At 48.1% G+C, this 20,003-nt stretch overlaps 1 protein-coding gene across 1 annotated transcript in view; it reads left to right on the top strand.

Moving 5' to 3' along the window:
- Window positions 1-20,003, top strand: part of NPAT (nuclear protein, coactivator of histone transcription) — a 1,036,854-nt gene that overhangs the window by 989,332 nt on the left and 27,519 nt on the right. The window lies entirely within an intron of this gene.

Genomic DNA, 20,003 nt, shown 5'->3' on the forward strand with positions numbered 1-20,003 from the left:
ATATAAGCTAGAAAGTGGTACTTCCTGCTTTCTATCCTCCTCATCCTGGTAAGGAAGAGAAGCGACTCCATAGGTTAGACCCTAGGAGCTATCTGAGCTTTTATATTTCTAGGATGTCCAGGGTCAGAGTGGATGACCAACTGTTTGTGGGGTACGCTGGACACAGATTGGGCCAGGCTGTTACCAAACAGACCTTGTCTAGGTGGATTATCCTCACCATTACTGAATGTTACAGATTGGAGTTCCTATTGGGAATATTTGTAACGCAGCTACATGGGCTTCTATCCACACCTTTGTCAAACATTACTCCCTGCATACGCTCCATGGTCAAGATATGGTGAAGCAGTCCCTTATTCTGCCATCTGATTGGGTATTCTAAATTCTTCTCCCTCCTCCATTTTCTGGTACTGCTTTGGGAGTCTGTCAAAGATGTGGAAAACGTTGGAGGACACAATCCATTCGAAGAACAAGTTACTTACCAACTGGTAACGTGCTTTCGATTGGATGTTCGTCCAACGTATTTCACATCGCCTTCCCAGCCTGCCCCTCTGGAGAATTTCCTATGCTATTGCAGCTTGCGCTCCCTCAAGGCTATGTGCAGTCAAGCAGGCATTGTGTATGAGCAGGTCACACCATATGGAGGAATAAACATAAACGGAGGCTATGGGCGCCATGCGTCCTATTTATAACATCCGGTGATGTCGCCCTCGACGGAGGCCTTCTCGGGACATCGACCCGACGCAGGACGCCCCCTGCTGAAAAATTTCCGAAGTAGCACAGATGTGGACATTACATATCAAAGATGTGGACTACGTTGGAGGAACATCCAATCGAAAGAACGTTACCAGTTGGTAAGTAACTTGTTCTTCTACATCCCACCCCCTTTCCTCCATGCTGTATGAGCGTCCCTCCCTAGGGATGGGACCAGAACCTTTTTTCTTACAAAAAAGAGCATTTCCCCTTTAAATTTACAGGCGTGCGTAGGCATCGCTGCAGTCGTGACCATGCCCCCATTGCTCCGCCCTCAGGCTCCTAGTCTGTTCCCTTTTCAGCACTGACTGGATTGGACCTTGTTCCTGCGGGCTCAAGAGAGTTTGCTACTTTTTCTGTTTTTCTCCCTTCATTTGATCATTATTTCTAACAGCCTCCGTTGCCTCGCCTGCCCCGGTGCATGTTGGCTCAAGCCGGTTTTAGCAGGTGTTTCACCTGCATCATTTGCTTCCCTGCGGCGGATCCGCACCCCATCTGTTGACAGTGCCTAGGAGCGGGTCACAGGAGACAAGATTGCGGTGGCAGTCAAGGCGATCCTCAAAGCTACCAGACACATCCTGGACAGGTAGGCCATGTCTGCTTGGTGGTATCAACACCTGCTGGGCCTCATAGCAGCATGCATCCTGGCTGTGCCTCACACCAGGTTGAAAATGAGATGGCTGCAGTTGCATCTAGCAGCAAGCTGGAGCCTGGAGAAGGACTCCTAAGTGGACAGTCTCTATTCCACTCCCTGTCCGGCCAGATCTAGTCTGGTGGAGGCAACAGGAAAACATCATGAGGAGAGGCCCCCTTCCACCAGCTGCAGCCAGCAGCATTCATTACTACGGACTGCACATTGGAGGGCCGGGGGGCCATAATGGCCTGTGGTCTCTTCAACAGCAGGATGAACACAAAAACATATTGGAATTGACTGTGATCCAATTAGCCTTTAAGGCATTTCTACGGATCAGGGACAAGGTGGTTCTCATCAGGACAGACAATACCACCTCATTGTTTTATCTCGATAAACAGGGAGGTACGAGGTCTCCAGTTCTGTGCAGTCTGACTATTCAGATCTGGGAGTGGGCCCTGCAGCAGGGTATCCATTTCAGCGCTGTCCACCTGCCAGGGGAGAACAACACATAGGCCGACCGGCTCAGCAGGCTCCAGACCAGTGATCTCAAGAGCAACATGTTGCTTGTGTGTGGCACCCTAAATTGTTGCTCTGGGCCATGGTGTGGATGCCCAGAATGAGGTGCTGAAGAGGTGAGACCTCAGTAGAAATATAACCATGACAGAGTCCTGGACTGTGCAAGAATGTTGGCCAATAAGCCTGCTATGGTTCCAGCTGGTTTATTTTGTATGCATGCATGGCTACTGAGATGACAAGGTACAGAGATTGTAACTTCCTGGAGGATGTCATGAAGTTGTTTCTCTCGGCCAGAAGACTCGCAACTAAGGCTCTTTATCGCTGCTGTTGGGAGAAATGTTGCAGCTTGTGCAGAACTAAAGATTTGAATTCCTTTATCATGCAACATCGCTGTGATGCTCTTTCCTGTTGTACCTTGTGTGGCAGGTGCTTTAGATGGCTATGGCAAAATGGTGTCTAGCAGCATTCTCTATTTTTAAATGAACGCCTGACCAGGATTCTTACTTTACAGTGCTTCTGGTCATTCAGTTATCGAAGGTGCTAGAAAATTATTTTCCCCTGAACCTCTTCGTGGTGCTGGCATGGGACTTGAATTTAGTCTTAACGTTTCTAATGGGAGCTCCACCTGTTCAGACTTCTTTCCTGGAAGACGGCCTTTCTTATCGCAATCACCTCAGTGTGCAGAGTGAGTGAGCGAACTCCAGGCGCTTTCATACAAGCAAAATGTCACTATCTTTCCTAAGGACAAGGTGGCACGAAGGGTTCGCCCATCCTTCCTTCCCAAGGTAGTGTCAGAGTTACACTTAACACCGAAAATACACTTGCCAACCTTCTTACCCCTTCCTCATCCTTCAAAGGAAGAAGATAGGCTGCATTTGCTGACCCAAAAAGGGCTATGAGTTTCTACAGTGACTTCTACATAGTGACTACCCTTGACGAACCAACATGGGCACTGTGCTCCTCTCCACAGTTCCATCCACCACGCGGCCTGAAAACACCTTGCGCTATGGTGGTGGAGTTGCCCTGGATCGAAGGCCTTGCAGTGGCCTCCTCGTTTACATCGGAGCACCGGCCCCTGTCCAAGATAGCAGATGCACGTCCGCAAAGAAGAGAGGGCTTGCTCCAGCCCTACTCCCACCTGCAATGCCTTCCGATAGGCTTCTGGCTGAAAATTAGCTGCTATTGGTGGGGAGCCGGCAGGTGAAGCCGGCCCCTGTGGAAGGACCCCGGGAAAGGACATCATCCCTGTCTGGTCTCGATCCTGTCCCACTACCCTTTGTATTTTACCTGTGTGTAACTTCCGATTTTGAAACTGCATTGAGCCTTGTGCTGCCTCTGTATTTTACCAAACTGCAACTTTAACAACTGTGTCCCAATTGCCTGTCTATACCTACTTGTACCTGCATACTTGATGTAGCCCCCTGCACCACGGGGTGAGGCTTTCCCAATTTGTGCACCCACTCCATTGTTGCATTTTACCTACTTGTACCTGCATACTTGATGTAGCCCCCTGCACCATGAGGTGAGGCTTTCTCAGTTTGTGCACGCAGTCCAATGTTGCATTTTATCTACTTGTACCTACCTACTTGATGTAGCCCCCCTGCACCATGAGGTGAGACCTTCCCAATTCGTGTGCCCATCTTGCACATTCACCCAAACTTCATACCCAAGGTGGTCTCCCCATTTCATCTGAATCGAGAGATCTCCCCGCTGGTTTTCTTTCCGAATCGTCAGTCGGAGGCAGAGAGGGCCCTGCATTCTTTGGACCTCAAGAGGGTCCTCAGGTTTTACCTCTCTCGGACAAAATCATTCAAGAGGTCTGAGGCATTGTTTGACTTTTGGGGGTTCTTCCCCAGCTCTCAGGCTCCCAAGGCTTCGATCGCCCGTTGGATGGTTCAGTGGGCCACAGCCGTTGCTTTTCAGAGACATGCATCTTGGGATGTCATCAGTAAGGCGGCTACTTGGGCCACTCCATTGGCCATCTGTGGGCACTACTCACTGGACACCAGCTCCAGGCGTGATGCAGAGTTTGGTTAGGCGGTTCTGAAGAACCTTTTTGTTTCATCCTAGATATGCAGCAAGGGATCACTGCTCCACCCTATGTTTCTTTTTCAGTGGAATCACCCACAAGGATGGAGGAAAGGGGACGGGGCATATGAGTAATTAAAGTTACTCACTGTAGTGACTAGAGTACTCCTAGTCTGTAGTCCCATTTCCTCCATACATCCCACCACCTTCCCCCACTAGTATGCCATTGGCTATTATGTAATAAGCGTAGCCAGGTATGTAAGTGTCCGATGTGTTCAGAGGGAACTGAGGTGAGGTGCCGGAGGGCGGGGCCTCGGCAGGGCTTTCCCACGCCCCTGCACGTAGCAACGTACCTTCACCCTTTCTGGACGGCCAGACTTCGAGAATGCCTGCAGGGGCTGGATCTCCCGGCAGGTCTGATCTGCTGGGAGTACCGGCCCCTGCGTGCATGTTTCTCACAGAGGCACCAGCACCGTTAGCAACAGTGCCAGTGCTTCCATGTCCCCATTCCCGTGGAGTCCTATGGTACTTCAAGGGAATGGGGACTTAAAGTTCTCGCCGCCTGACATGCCAGCCCACTGCGACTTGTGGCACCGGGATATCAGGCAGTGGGAACAGTGTTATGAGGTCGGCGGCAGCCCGCCGGTAGCACCGGAGGGTTACCGCCGACCTCGTAATGAGGCCCTATGAGTACTCTAGTCACCACAGTGAGTAACTTTAATTTCCTCATCGAGAAAAAAGAAGAAACCGGGTTTAAAAAAATGAGAATATTTTTATTGCATTAACATTCAAACAAACCAACACAGTACAGTCATACAGGTGTCAATTAGTATTGGCTGTGCGTGGGCCCACATCCGCTCCGCTACATCATCCCTGCCATGCCAAGTCCTATCGCATGTTATTGTAATGTCCACCTTCCGTGGAGTGTCGATGCAGTCTATGGATAGGTCCGCCAATGCCCCCCCACCCCCAAGAACCTTTCCCAGCCCCATTTCCCATACTCTGCCCTACCCGATCATCGCCAAACATAGTCTATGTTGGCACATTACAAGCTTGTTTCATGCATTCCCCAGTTGCAGTGCTCGGAGCCACACAGCAGACTCGGCCAGTGACCATTTTTTCAGGTCTCCCCAACAGGCCTCGATGTTGGGACCCTCTGCCATCTTCCATGCTATTGCAATTCTGTGTTTTGCCAATATGCAGATCAGGTCTTTCATTTTGGAGCGGTGTGCATCACACTTCCGTCTCCTCGGAAACACCTCCAACAGGAAGTGCTGTGGGGGCAGGGCTAAAATTTGAATGCCTCCTCTTGTCGCCCTTTCTGCCACGCCTTTCCAGAACTTCTGAATCACTGGGCATGCCCAACGCATGTGCATCATATCTGCTCCTCCCTGTGCGCATCTCGGGCAGGTGCGCTCTTCACCTCCAACTATGCAAGATATTCTATGTGGGGTCATATACGCCCTATGCGTGACATACAGTTGGGCCATCCTGAACCTAGCGTTCCTCGAGACCTGTTTAGTGTACCGCAGGGCCCTCTTCCATTCATCATCTGTGAAGACTCTGTCTCCCAGTCCCCTCGCATCTTTAACTATGGTGTGGCTAGGCTGCTCAGGAACAGGTCATATAGCCTATCGACCATCTGTCCCCCCTCTGCCAAATCATAAATGGTATCTAACATTGCATTAGTCTCAATTACATCCTGTGGGCCTAGCCATCTCTCCTCCATCCTCCTAACCATGCCTAGGTGTAATAAAAATTGTCCTTTCGTTATACCATATTCACTCACTAGGGACTGGAAGTCCTGTATTTTGCCCTCTCTTAGCAAGTCCGCCACCATGGCTATTCCCTTGCTCTCCCAATGACTCCTGTACTGCCCCATGACCTTCTGCTGTACTCCTAGAACTCTGGTTAGAAGGACATGTTCAGAACAGGTATCAGTCTTGCCCAAGTGCTTCCAGGTCCTACGCCATAAGTCTCTTCCCAGTTTTAGCAGTCCTGAAAGTCTTTCCAAGGGCAGTTCCCTCACCCATAGTATTTTCTTCAAACAATATCTCTTTATCCTGGGTTGTAATAACAGGGTGTCTTGCGTAACCTCGTCTCCCAGCCAGTGCACTGTGAATTGTAGCTGGGCCCGCCAGATAGTAATTCTCAAAATTGGGTACCTTCAGTCCTCCCTCTGCATAGTCTCTGTAGTGTGCGCAGAGAGACCGTTTCTCACACCTCCCCACAGGAATGCCCTAACCATTGTATGTAGTTGGCGAAAGAAAGCTACTGTTTTGTTGTAGGGTACATTGATTAAATAGTACAAAAAACATGGGATCATGATCATTTTCAGGAGCACAGCGCTACCCAGCACCCCCACAGCTTTTACCAGAATTCTATGGAATCTCTCACCTTTTTCAGGGCTCTAAATATGTTGCCTCTATGCGTTTCCACTGGGTCGTGCCACACGTCGACACATAGGTATCAAAGTGTCAGTCACCCACTAGAGGCCCAGATAAGGCAATTGGTCCACCCGGAGATCTCTAAGCCCTGCTAGAGGAAGCCAGCAGGATTTCTCTTGGTTTACCTTGATGCCTGAGAACGTGCCATATTGGTCAATGACATCAAGCAGATGCAGTAGGTTTTTGTCAGGCCGGGTCACGTATTACATATCTGTATATAAGGAGACTAAGTGTACCACCCCATCTCTTTTCTGAGGAACACTACCAATGGTTCTAGTGCACTCCCCAGGCTTCAGCATCAGCGACAATGGTCAGCCCTGTTTGGTTCCCTTGTGCACTCCCCAGGCTTCAGAGATCTGCCTTCCCATCTTCACCCGTGCCGTGGGTGCGGTGTAATTCCGCTTCACCCACCACAAAAAGGTCTTGCCAAACCCGACACGCGCTTTTGTCTCAAGTAACCAGTCCCAATGGACTGCATCAAAGGTCTTCACTGCATCTAGTGAGGCCACCCCACAATCCTCTGCTAGCGAGTTAGTACCATCTATGACTTGGTGTAACCTGTGCAAGTTCCAGTTGGTGCTGTGCCCTGGAACATATCCCGTCTGGTCTGTGTGTACAAGTCCCCCAATTACTCTCCTGAGCCTGTTCGCAAGTGCTGCCATTAGTATTTTGCTGTCCCGATTCAGCATTGTGAGCGGCCCATATGGCAGTCGGGAGTTCCCTTATCACCTCTTCTGTCTCCTGCGCCAGCGGTGCGTAGAGCATGTCAGCCTGCTCCGCTGTCGGCTGCGGGAGGTCGATCTCGAATAGGATATCTGCCGCTGTTTCATCCCCATCTGTCGCATCTCCAGAGTATAGGGATTCATATAATCTGGAAAATACCTCATTGATTTCACATTGGGTCGTAACTAATTCCCCTTTCTCGTCTGCAGTAATGCTAAGGTCTCTCGGTTCCTCACGCTTACACAACCAGGCTAAGTCTCCACGGTTTGTTACCCTCTGCGTGGAGCCTCCTGGTGTAGTTTGAATAATCTAACCTTCCTAGCCGTTCCCATTCCCCCATGCATGTGTGCTGCAATCCCAGCAGCACTTTCGATTCCCCAGGTGTTTCTGCCCCAGTAACTTCCATTTGTACGGTTTCATTTTCTGTGTCCTCCAGTGCCCGCAGTATCTCCCTTCGGAAGCTCCCTGTCCTCCCAATCGCAGCGCCCCTCATGACAACTTTAAATGCGTCCCACAACGTGCTAATATTATCCACGCTATCCTCATTGGTGTCGAAGTATTCCCCTATTTTGTCCCGCAAGTAATCATTAAAGGCATCGTCCTCTAGGGCTTCTGATCTCAGCCGGCAGGTAGGTATTCAGGGTCTCAAATTAGTATTTTGCCATGTCATTTTCAATGGGGCATGGTCGGAAAGGACCCTGGCCCCGTAGTCTATATGCATGATTTCTCCCAGTGTTTCCCTCCCTGAGAAGATATAATCAATCCTCGTGTTCACAGTGTGGGGGGCCGAGAAATGTGAGTAGTCTTGTGTTTTGACATGCGTTTCCCTCCATACGTCCACTAGCCTTAAGTCCTGCAAGAGGGAGCCCAGGGCTTTAGCTGTCCTGCAAGAGGGAGCCCAGGGCTTTAGCTGGCGGTGAAGGTCTGGTATATCTTGTGTCTGATCTGTCCAGTCGTGGATTGAGGGTACAGTTGAAGTCTCTGCCCCAAATCCACACTGACTCCCTGTATGTGAATTCAGTGACTTAAAGAACGTCCCAGCATTATGGTTCGGAGCGTATGTGTTCAAAAAGAACACCTCTGTTTTTCTACAGCCTATATACTATCACCATCCTACCTTCGTCATCCCTTTTGGTCTCCAGTAACTGGAAGCGAGCAGCCGGAGCAATCCAGACAAATACCCCCTGACATATGCAGAAAAGGGCAAGCCATGTAGTTTACCCGCTCCCCCCACCACCCACCCCCCACTCACCATTTCCTGGCCACAGTGGCCTGTCTGTCAGCCATCATGTGTGTTTCTTTTAACATTGCCACTTGAATGCGCTGTGTGTATGCGTAACCTTGTCACATAGTTAAGATGCCGCACATTCCAAGTGATGATATCCACACCCTTATTCCTTGACATAAATATGGTAGGTCAGGCCAGTCAGTTCCCACTGCCCTATCAAGCTACCCCTTACATCTATCCACTGCCAGGTCTCCGGCAGCAGCTGGGACCACCCCGTCTCTCAGTTTCCGTGCGCACTCAGTATTCGACTCCTGCCCGTTTCTTTGCCTTGCCCACCCCCTTTCCTTTTGACATTGATCAACCTGTCAATTAACACCACCTGTCCTCCTCCCTCCACATCCTTGTCCTCGCCTCCCTTACACTCCACTTCCCCCAACAAACAACAAAAAATCCAAGTAACTTTTAACTTTGTTAAACAGTGGCCCAGCAGCGAGTCCTCTGCTCAGGCCCAGCCTCTTATCTAGTTCCCACCTCCCCCCCGGTCTGATAACGTGCAGCAGCTTGATGCCTCCTAACTGGTATCTGAAAAAACACAGCCAGGGTTTGTGGTAACTGTCTGTTGAAGTTGCCGCTCAAAGGCCTTCTTCTAGGCTTTGTGTCCTTGTGTCCTGCTCTGATGAGCTCATGCTTGCCTTCAAGGAGTGTTTCTAGCGCCTGTGTTAATGGGTGCCCCATAGGACTGGGGCTATGTGGTAAAGGCTTCTGCTTATATCAATATCTCCTTGTCATGGGTGACCATTGTTCCTGCCTGGGAGCTGTGGTTGCGCCTCTGTCGTGGTTTCAAAGAAGTGCAACCTCCCATTATGCAGTATCTTCAATTTAGCAGGGTAGATCAACATGTAGCCCATGTTTGGTTTCCGTAATGGTTCTTTAGTTGGTCCGAATTGTGTCCGTCATCCCTGGACCAATGCAGTGTAGTCGGGCTCTATTGCCAATTTCGAGGATCCTCTCGTGATCATCCCCCCTTCTCTGGAGAAGCGGAGTATCCGTTGTCTGCGCTTCAAAACAATTTATTTCCTGTAAGCACCTAACAAGCTAACCAATGAATAAATTGCGAGAGAGGGGCGCCTGCTACCTTTTTTTGTATTTTGAAAGGAACTTGGGGTTGGTCACTCTAGGTTACCTGGGGGCAACCAGACGTGGACTCTCTGCTCACTGTGCTTAGAGAGGCTCAGCTTCACCTCACTGATGATGCCCAACAAGGCTGAAACACATGTATGGGGTTGTATGGGGTGTATGGGGTTCGGTGCTGGACTGCCCTTGTGGGCGGGACAAAGACTGATATGCAAATTGATATTTCCCATCTGTGAAGAGTACAGTGAGCAAAAAGCAATGACTGCAAACTCTCAATGTGGTTAATAACCACTGAACAGGTTATCATGTCTTGTTCTTGCGAGAGAGGGGCGCCTGCTACCTTTTTTGAATAAATTCAGGGGTTTCACTATCAGCAGCCTTGGCGGGGCGCCAAGTGGGGGTTTCTTGAAAAAAAGAAACCAGGTTATGAAGTGCCCTTTCTGAAACTTCTTTTCCGTGTATGGAAATTGATTCCCTCGGCCGCTCAGGAGGAAAAAAGGTTGGGAACTGAGGAAGTGGGTGTACACGCTGTATTTGTGATCACTGATGTCGCATCCGGTGCCGAGGAGTGGCGCATAGAGGCATACAGAGGTTGAGGAGATCACATCAAGCCATACTCCCAGAATCCCCCTGTCAAATTTTCCCAAGTAGCTGACGCTGAGGGCAAGATGCTCTGTCAAGCGAGGAATTTGCGGGAGAAAAAGCCATAGAAGGAGAAATTAATTACTGCCAATATATTATATTTTGATTCAATACAGTAAATTAGGTACTGTTTAGCCTCATAAAACCTCAGAGCTGGACCTATGGTTAACTTCCCAAATCTATTATTTACCCATAAGGGGCACAAGGATATTTGCCTTATTTTTGTAGCATTCTCATGTGACTGCTTAGTTAGGTTACTCCTAACCAGAAGACGTAAATACATGAGATTGTCCACTTGTAACAATTGATCATCATTAATAAACCAGGAACCTTTGGCTGCACGACGTCTTGCAGTAATTTCTAAAATGTTTGTTTTACTAGGATTGATTTACAACCTATTATTGTGTGCATATCACGCAAAACCCTTCAACACTCTTTGGAGGGATAGACACGTACAGTTAAACAGTAGGTAGGTGTCTGCATAAAACAGCCACATATACCTCTTACTACCCAATTTTGGAGAAACAATGGCCTCTGGTCTCAAGTATTTGTCAATATCTGCCATAAACAGGTTAAATGGGCAGGGCGCTAACACACGCCCCTGCCTAACAACCACATTTGTGTTTATTTATCTACTGAGCGTGCCATCCAAGTTTAATCCAACTTCAATATTAGAAAATTCATGCAGCTTTATCAGAATACTTAAGAGGCCATTTGGAAGACACCACACTGCCAACTTGGCCCATAACCTACCCCTGTTCACAGGTCAAATGCCGACGTAAGGTCAGCCGCAGTCTAAAAAGATGGATTCATTTTTCTTAATCCAGGGCATGTCCTGGTAGCAATGTAGGAAATATCCATTTAGCACTATGACATGTCCACGTCTGAACGACCCCATCTGATATTTCAGAATGACTTTATCCTCCGCAGCCCATTATTCTAGATGGGTTAAGATCAGATCAGAGACGCAAATATTTCACTATCCGCGTCCATGATCATAATGGGACGATAATTCCTTGGGTCAGTATGTGGACCCTTTTTGTGTATAGGCACAACGAAGAAGGTCTGCCATGATACAGAAAAAGGTTTCTCAGAAGATTGTCTAAAATATATCAACAGAATAGACACCTTAAGTTTAGGTTCTGATTTAAACAGGGCGTTAATTGCCATTTTGCTGCCCATGGCACACGATGTGCTCGCTTTTCAAATCTTATGTAAAACATCATCATAGTCAAACTCTATCGAGCACGTTCCCTGAACTGTGGACTGCAGGCTTTTAGTGGGGTCCAGAATCTCACCAAATTGCCCCCGAAAGTAATCAGCTCATTCCACTTCAGGTAGACTGTTTGATTGGATTGATGCCTGCGAACCACCCTGATTATTCAATAGGTCCCAAAAGCCCTTAACATCCTTTTTCATAATGACCTCCATCATCGCCTTGTTATCCCGCTGAAACAGCTTCCATCTGTGAAGTTTCACCCAGCTATGATGGCCCTGTTGTATCTTTGCAGGCGACACCTAATACATTTCATTGGTCATGGGCAATTTCCTCAGTCTCCTCAATTCTTTCTGTATTGCTGTTTTTCTCCCTTTTGAAAGATCATCAAAAGCATGCCGATGTGTTTTATACTGCACGTACCCTCCCCCAGCAACTCCTTTTCGCAGGCACTTCTCATTCAACAAATCCACCATAAAAGGATGAAACGTATCTGGAGCAAACACTCTGGTTTTTCCCATCATAATCGATGGAAGATACTGCTCGCAACAGGCCCTCATTATAGGTAGATATCTTTACAGAATTCTACCTAACCTTATTTCCCCATTGATTAACAAGTGCCACACCCCTTATTTTGTCTTGATAATCTGCCTTTCTCCATCTGAAAGAGAGGGACAGCATTCTGTGATCACCTGCTGTAGTCCCCAAAACGTCCATTGTTTCACAATTCTGTCGCAAATATAAATCGACATAAATGTAGTTAATTCCATCCCGATTGACCATTTGACCACGTCACGGCCATGGGGTAGTCGCCATCAAGATTTCCATTCGGCCGTGTCGAGGCCAAATTAGAGAAACAGGGAGACCAAACTCGTCCTAATAGCACCTTTCCTAGTGGAGGTTTTATGATCATGTATGCAGGATAAAGATTCACCACATTCTCCGGCCTCCTCACAGCAGGAGTTAAGATCCCCACCTATCAAGACATGGCCATTATGATGCCTAGCCAACCAGTCCTCTATGAACACCCGTAGAACATCTGTGAAAAGGGTAACATTAGCTACCCCTGAGTGCCAGTATACATTGACAATTAAAATCATAATGGAAAGCATAGCTTCTTTCAAACCAAGCTGCACAGCCAGGGCTCCCACCTGAATCTAATACTTTGCCCCCACTTTACATTGCAGGGCAAATTTTAATTGGAGGGGACTTCAGCCATATCTCTTGCAGCATGATACTCATATTTTTTCAACATGAGACCCAGAGTATCATTATCATATAATTGTGCTAGCTGAACAATCTGTTACAGAGGCTGGTCCTTGGGCAGGGGCCTCCTTCCAGTAACACACAAAGCCCTTGACACCTAGGGCCAATCTGTATCATTACATAAGGGTGCTCGGACATCTTGCTTGGGGCCAACATCCCACCTGTCGTCAGCCTCCTTACATCCAATCAATAATCTTATCATTTACATGAGCAGTAGCAACTTGGGAAATGTTACCTATCGAAAGGTCAGAGTATGGTGTTGCGTCAGCTGCGTATGAGGTATTAACAGGGCTTCCTTAATGATGATACCAAAACCTTTTTGGGATTTTATGTCTAGTGTGACCAGATCAACTCTGGCATTCGCTATAAAATCGACTCTTGGTATGTCTTTGGTCCAAATTGCTCAGATTTGGTATCTCTGCAAAGAGCAGTAGTACGTTATTTCTATTCCTTACCACTGGGCAAACTTCTTTAATAAGGCATTCCAATTTTATTAAATTCTCTCTTCCTGAGGTCCCTAATACACAGACCACCCATACCTTTAAGCTCCAACTTCCACTCGTGCTGGGGTTTCTCGGATAGTCTGAGGATCAAACACTCCTCAAGATGCTAAGTTTTTCATTTTGCTTCCCCCCCTCAAACACACGTTTCACACTTTGAGTGTACATTTTTGTCACCACACATGGAATCGCCACTCCCCTCCCCTTCAATTCTTTCAACAATTCTGTCATGGTAAATTAAATCTGCACAGGACTCTCCCTTACCCGGTGTGGCTCTGTTAAACTTGACACCTGCAACCGTGTGTTTTAGTGGAGCTAGGTCTGTACCGCTACAAACATTCTTAGATACATAATCCAAGAATCGAGCATCCCTCAAAATTCTACAGGTTTGATTTTGGTTCCCCCCCTTCAAACTCCCGTTTTACAGTTAGTGTTCTTTACGGTGTCTGTCACCACACTGCCGCTCATACCTCCAAATCTATTCCACATTTTAAAAAACTATAGCCAGGTGATTTACATCAGCATTGGACCCCCTCTTACTCATTGTTACTCAGTCATATTTGACACCCTCAGTCTTTGTGTATATTGGCGGACCAATGCCTGCACTGTTACAGTTGTGTGGTTCTACCACTTGGATAACTGCTGCCACCAGAACAACAGTTGCCCTGCCGAACTCTGACTCGCACACCTGAATACCCCTTGCCAGGCCCAACTCCCATAACTCATCCCCTTCTTTATACGTTTCTGAAGCCATTGTTGTTGTTCCTTGTGTTGGTTCATCAAGATTATGGCCAAGTCATTTTGTATTTTGTTGCCTAGATTATCCACCAATGTCTTCATATTTTCTCTGATTTTTGACAACATCTGCATAGGAACAACTTTGTGGCCCCAAATGAACCTTTGCACCCATTTTTGTGGTTGGTAACTTGCCAGTACAACCTCCATTGCGAGGACTCTGCTGTATAGGAGCAGTCTCCGGTAAAGCTAGAGTAGAGTCAGATTTATTACTTTCACGTCCTTACTTTGGTTAGGCACATGAGCCTGCTCACCTAATGTCAACCGGGACACTGGCGCTATCCCCAGACACATGGCTTTTGGTTTTCTTTGTCTCTGGGTTGTTCCTCTCCAGTGGTTGCTGAAGGGTAAGGGTGTTTTACTTGCGTGGATTTATTTACTTCCTTCATCAACTGTTTAGGGGCCAGAGTGGGGATCACTCGTGCGTTTTCTCATGCCTGATCCAACACTGCCATTTCGAGCAGTGTCAGTGGAGCTTCCACCTCCCACCTACCTCGCTCACCCAAATTCCCCACAATCCCCTGTTTCGCTTTTCACAGAGTGCACAGATATATTTCTATTTCTCTCCCCAGTACACCGAATGAAAAACTTTTGACGCTGAAGGGCAAGTATTTACAAACACACACACAGAGCTAGATTATAAAATGGCTCTTAAATGGTCTCTTTATTCATCGGAAGCATGCATAAATAAATGAAGAACAAATAATAGAGTACACGAATAAAAGAAATTTAAATAAAATACATCACTGTTGACACAGCTGCAAAGCACTCCCTACTTTCGCCAGCAGTCCCTGAAAAGCTCCCAGTGAGTCCGGGAGATCTTGGCATTAACGGGCCTGGAGCGATGCGTCCATCCTCCAGTGAAGCTTTCTGTCTGAGTGCTCTGGCGCCCATTTTAAGCCTTCCGCAAATGCGTGATGGCATTTCCCAGAACTTTCTGGCTTTCCAAGTCTCTACCTGTTCACAGCTTTCATGGGCCCCCGGCCAGAGTGACCCATGGTACCCGAAGAGGCAAAACTCTTCCCGTTCTCAGGAAAGCAGCAAAAAACAACTACATAACTTCTCTTCGGCTTTAGCAAATTTCATAACCACGTTATCAGGCACCAGCTCATTCTAGCCTATGCATGCTTCTTCTCTCCAACGTGTCCTTGGAGAAATGCAAAATAACATGAGCAATAAACAGCGCTGAAAACATGTTTACCAGTGGAATAATACAAGAAGAGTTTGCATCAAGTGCAACTTCTACTGAGGCCTGGAGCTAATGTCCATTATGGCTCTGGGCGCACCCAAAATGCACTGCACGCAGGCGCCATGTTTTAGTCAAAGCATTACAACCCTCTACCTGGGTAACCCGGAGCAACGGTCTGCATTTGTGCCACCAATGTACATAGGAGACACCTGGGCTGCACACATGTCCACTACGTTCATCTCCCTACACTGGTGTTTCTTAATCCAAGCACATACTTCATTGGCACCAATCAAGGAGTCCAATTGCGACATGACTTGAGTCCAGAATGACCCTGTGCAACTTCACCTCCATTTTAATGTTTTCATATAAACTTATAAAAGATGCAAGTACATAATTGAGGGCTTGTAGCACAGAGCCGTCCCCATCCTTGTTTGAGAGGCCCTCCACGTGCCAATTAAGAATAGACTCAGTCAGTCTAAAAGCCTTATTTCGGCTCACTCTTAGCCGGGAACCTTTATCCATATTTTCCTCGGCATAGTTATAAAGACGGGAAGGGGGGGATCTGTAATTCTGCTCCCTATATGGTAGAGGAGAGGCACAGAGGACCCCAGCCAAGATTCTCTATTATGATAGCAATCGATGAGTAAGCAAAGGCCTAGCTTCTCAGGAGGTTATGCGGGCTGGTTCTGAAGTACAGTGTAGTCCCCAAGCACCCACAAAGGAATGTCCGCACACTATCGGTTAAAACACAGTCTTTATATAATTAATAATCAAGGTTATGTACAATATTACGATAACACACTTTGTACTCAGTTATCTATAATGGCAAATATACAGTTCTACGTGGTACCACAATTACTATTAGATCTCTTTAAAGTGCATCAACTGCACGGTTAAATGTCACACAAATCAGTTCGTAAAGGAAACCAACCATAGATCTAAGAGGAAAGCAGTTGGTTAGAACAATTGGCCGAATACTGGCCCGATACCTAGACACAGTTCTGTGTGGAGATTCCCCCCACCTGGGCAACCTGTTGAATAAAGATATATCACAAGCCCAGTCCATATATTGTTCACACGAGACTTTCCAATAGTTCTGCTACCCCAAAGTACCTGGCGTTGTAGCGTTCCTCTTCGGGTAATCAACGGCCCTTCTTGAGTGCCCTCCCTTTAAGGCAGCAGTCACGGGTCGTTGAACGTCCGACGGAGAACAGGGTGAGCTACGATAGTGAAGTGGCAGCTTCTCTCCTAGCGGTGCTCGTTCACAGGGAAGTGTAAATGTCCTGCAAGGAAGAGGCGTGCGGGGCACCTCGATGTTGATAGTTCTGGACTGCGAAGAGTTTGAAGAACTGTGGCCCAGCAAGGGCGTCGAGTCATCGGCGTCTCTGTGGTCTTTGGGTGGCGGGAAACCCACCGGTGGATGCTCCTTGGCGCGTCGACGGCCTGGCCTTCTCCAGCGGGATAAGACAGGCGATGATGCAGACGAGAGCATCCTTGGATCAAGATTCCGCGGCAGTCCCCGTCTCCGGTCGGCAGCCTGTCGTAGGTCTGTCTACCAGGGAGCTTTGGCACAGATCAGCTGGTGCACGATGGTCCCTCATAGCTCGGGAAGAGGGCGCCTTACCAGGTTCTCTCTGGGTCAGTCCTTGGAGACACAGCAGCTTTCAGATTGATGGAGAGCAACAGCAATTCTTCTCTTCCAGCAGGGCTTCAAGGTCAAGTGTCGGTTTCACTCCAGTTACTCTTCGTAGTTTGGACTTCAGCTGAACACTTCTGAACACGATTCCTAGCAGTGAGAGGTCCCCAGATATACTGTTGATCTCCCATTCATTCTGCTGGGTCACACTCGAGCATCCAATCACTACAAAGGGCATTCAGCAGTCTGTCAGCCAATCAGGCGCACGGTGCATTCAGGCCATTCTTCTCCATCCAGACACTCGCAACACAGAATGTGGATTCAGACAAGTACCACGCCATTCAACACTACATACTGCATTCATACCAGTTTCGGGCAGGGCTGTCTCAGTCATTGTGTCAAACACCAGAAACCGGACATCCACAACAAGAAGTGCATATTCGTCATACACTCCATTCACCCAGGTCCCACCCACAGGCGTACCCACAACATACTGTTGTTGGGAAGGCTCCAGCCAGTCTGGTCGGCACTTCCCCGCCACACTACCATATATGAAACTTCCACCCAACAGCCAATCAGGGGAAGGGACAGAGTCGGGGCTTCCCGGGACTTCGGGAAGACCAAGGTAACAGGTGATAGAAGGCAAGAGGCCACGGGGGCCATCTTATCTCCATCAGGAATCTACCGATTCCAACGACAGGGCCTCGGCATCCCAAAATGGAGGATACTCAGGGCACCAGTCAATTCAGCACAGAGCTGCCACCAGCCTGTACCCTGCTCTGTGGGCCACACACAGGTGCCCAAAAACATACACTAGGGGCACAGGGTTGTACCCCCACCCATGGGTGCCATACGGGTATCCCATGGATCTGTTCACCAAAACCAAAGGAGAGAGCTGCACCGCCAGGAGTCCCACATGAACTCCTGCGCGGAAAACACAACAGAACACACAATAAAAAGCAGTAAAGGACATTTCCAGCATCACAATAGTCCAAGGAAGGATGGGGGTACCATGGGAGGTCTCATCTAGTGGAAATGCAGGGTCATTGACAGACCCTTCCACTACTTCAACCCTCTTTGTATAGGCTTGGGTCATGTCCAGTTGGAATAACTCTGTCTGAGAGGGATAACCTCTCTGTAGCAGACGTTGTCAGTGGTGCTGCCAATTCTACTTGATCCGTTCTTTTTTGGGCAAAAAAGGAGGTAATCTTTGCGCCTTTCATCCCCTTTGCCCCTTTCCGCATACTTTTTCTTTTCCACAACTGTTGCGTTAACAGAAACTCCTTCAGAGTCCCCTCCAAAGTCTCCAAAACAGCCTATGGCATTATGCTGCCTCCCTGCCAAGGCCGACAGTCCCTCCATAACAAACATGGGACTGCTCACAGGGACTGGTGACACCTGCAGAGGCAAGGAATGCGCCAGATCGAGCAGGACTGTCAAGTCATGACCACTTTGCACGTCACTGTCCTTTGCTCGTTTCTCTGGACAAGCATGCACAATCGCTATGGTAGCTCCGTTTTTGCATGCCGTTATGCAAATTGCACATAAACGCACCCAAAAAAAAGAATTGTTCAGTATTATTTTCAGTAAATAAATCAACGACCTCTCCAAGCTGAATTGACTGCTGAGTTGGGTGCTGTCGTTCTCTCTGCACCCTCGCGGCAACCCGACTACACTGCCAAACTGATGCCCTGTCGACAGTGCTCTCCCACACTCCATGCGCTCCGCGTCCGCCAGATGATTTTAATGCAGGAGAGTCACTGACAAATGGGCTGCTTGTTAAACCAATTCCAAGAAGCCGAAAACACACTTCCACCATCAACGTGCAGTGCTGTCCACTCCAGCAGTCAGGGCAAGTCTACTCACCAGCCAGCCTTGTGTGCAAAGCTCTAGGCTCTTCCACTCGAGTGTCTCAACACAAATTACTAATGTGCTCTCAAGACTGGGGGATATAGTACTACACCTCTCTTCTCTCGTTCGCCTTTCTCCTCGCTTGCTCTGAGCAATCAGCTCGGTCAGAGGAAGGCGCTGCTAGACGCCACTAGACGGCACAGGCAGTGTCAAGCCGCACCTCTCTCCACGGAACAAGCAAACCGAGGCTGCTTCCGACACAACTAAGGCTAATGAAATCTGTATGGATTCTTTTCCTGCAGATTCCTCATCAGATGGATATCCTTCCAGCGTCCGCTGCTTGGAATCTTTTTTTGACAAAGGATGTAGTATGGCTCAATCGACTCCTCTTGACCCGACCGTGCCACTTATCGACTGTGGGTGTCTCAGCGGCATATATATATGCATATATATGCATATATATATATATATATATATATATATATATATATATATATATATATATATATATATATATATATATATATATATATATGTAATCTCTGAGGCTTGTGGAATCTGCTTAGATCACATGCTGTGCATAGGCCGACATCTAGTGGAAGCTGTGGAGTATTAGTTTGTTTTTCGAAACTCGAAAATGGGCGTCGACATAGGGTGTGCCAGTAATACTATCCCTAGTGTGACGTCCACTGTACCCATGGTCCCTCACGCATGTAGGACCCTCAGATTGTTTTTTCCGCCATACTTGTCGGAAGCATTGATGCAGAGTTCCCTGGCTTTCAGCCATTTTGCTAAAAATTCATCTAAAATTCCCCGTTTTTTCATTCCCACGTCGAGACCCCGAACATCGACGCTGGTCCGAAGAACGAACAACCGTCGAGACTGCACGGCGGACTTTGGGCCTCGGAAGGCCTCGGCCCGGGCCTCGGAAGGCCTCTGGCCTCGGCCCTGCAAGTAGGGAGAGCGGGGGGTGGAAACATACTCGCACTCATTTATTTCTCCAGCATGGGGTCTGGCATGGATTCACATGCTCATGAATATTCCCCGTCGTCAGGCTGGGAATCCTCGGTAAAGAAAAAATCAGTATCAGTTTTGTTTCTGATCTGTCTTTCGTAGTAGTAACCAATCACTGATCTCTGCGTCATACTGACCACAGCCAATGACTGCCATCTCCATAAGCCCCGCCTCTGGCAGCCATCTTCAGATTTTTACCGTTAATTGAGCCTCAAGCTCCACCGTTTCTACTCCCGTTAACGGGTACCCGTTGCGGGTTTTTCCTACGCCCCTCAAGGGTGAAGATTTTGTCGAATCAACCTCTTGGAGGATTCCAGAAGATTTGCGTCCTACTTCGACATGGCCCAGGACGTGAGTTCGTCACCCGGACCCAAGCTGTTTCGCAGCTGCCCTGTATGCGGGCTGCAGAATGTGTTTAAGGAGGACGAACATTC

The sequence above is a fragment of the Ambystoma mexicanum genome, chromosome 7q (assembly GCF_040938575.1).
Source record: "Ambystoma mexicanum isolate Mex_15411 chromosome 7q, UKY_AmexF1_1, whole genome shotgun sequence".
Classification (NCBI taxonomy): Eukaryota; Metazoa; Chordata; class Amphibia; order Caudata; family Ambystomatidae; genus Ambystoma; species Ambystoma mexicanum.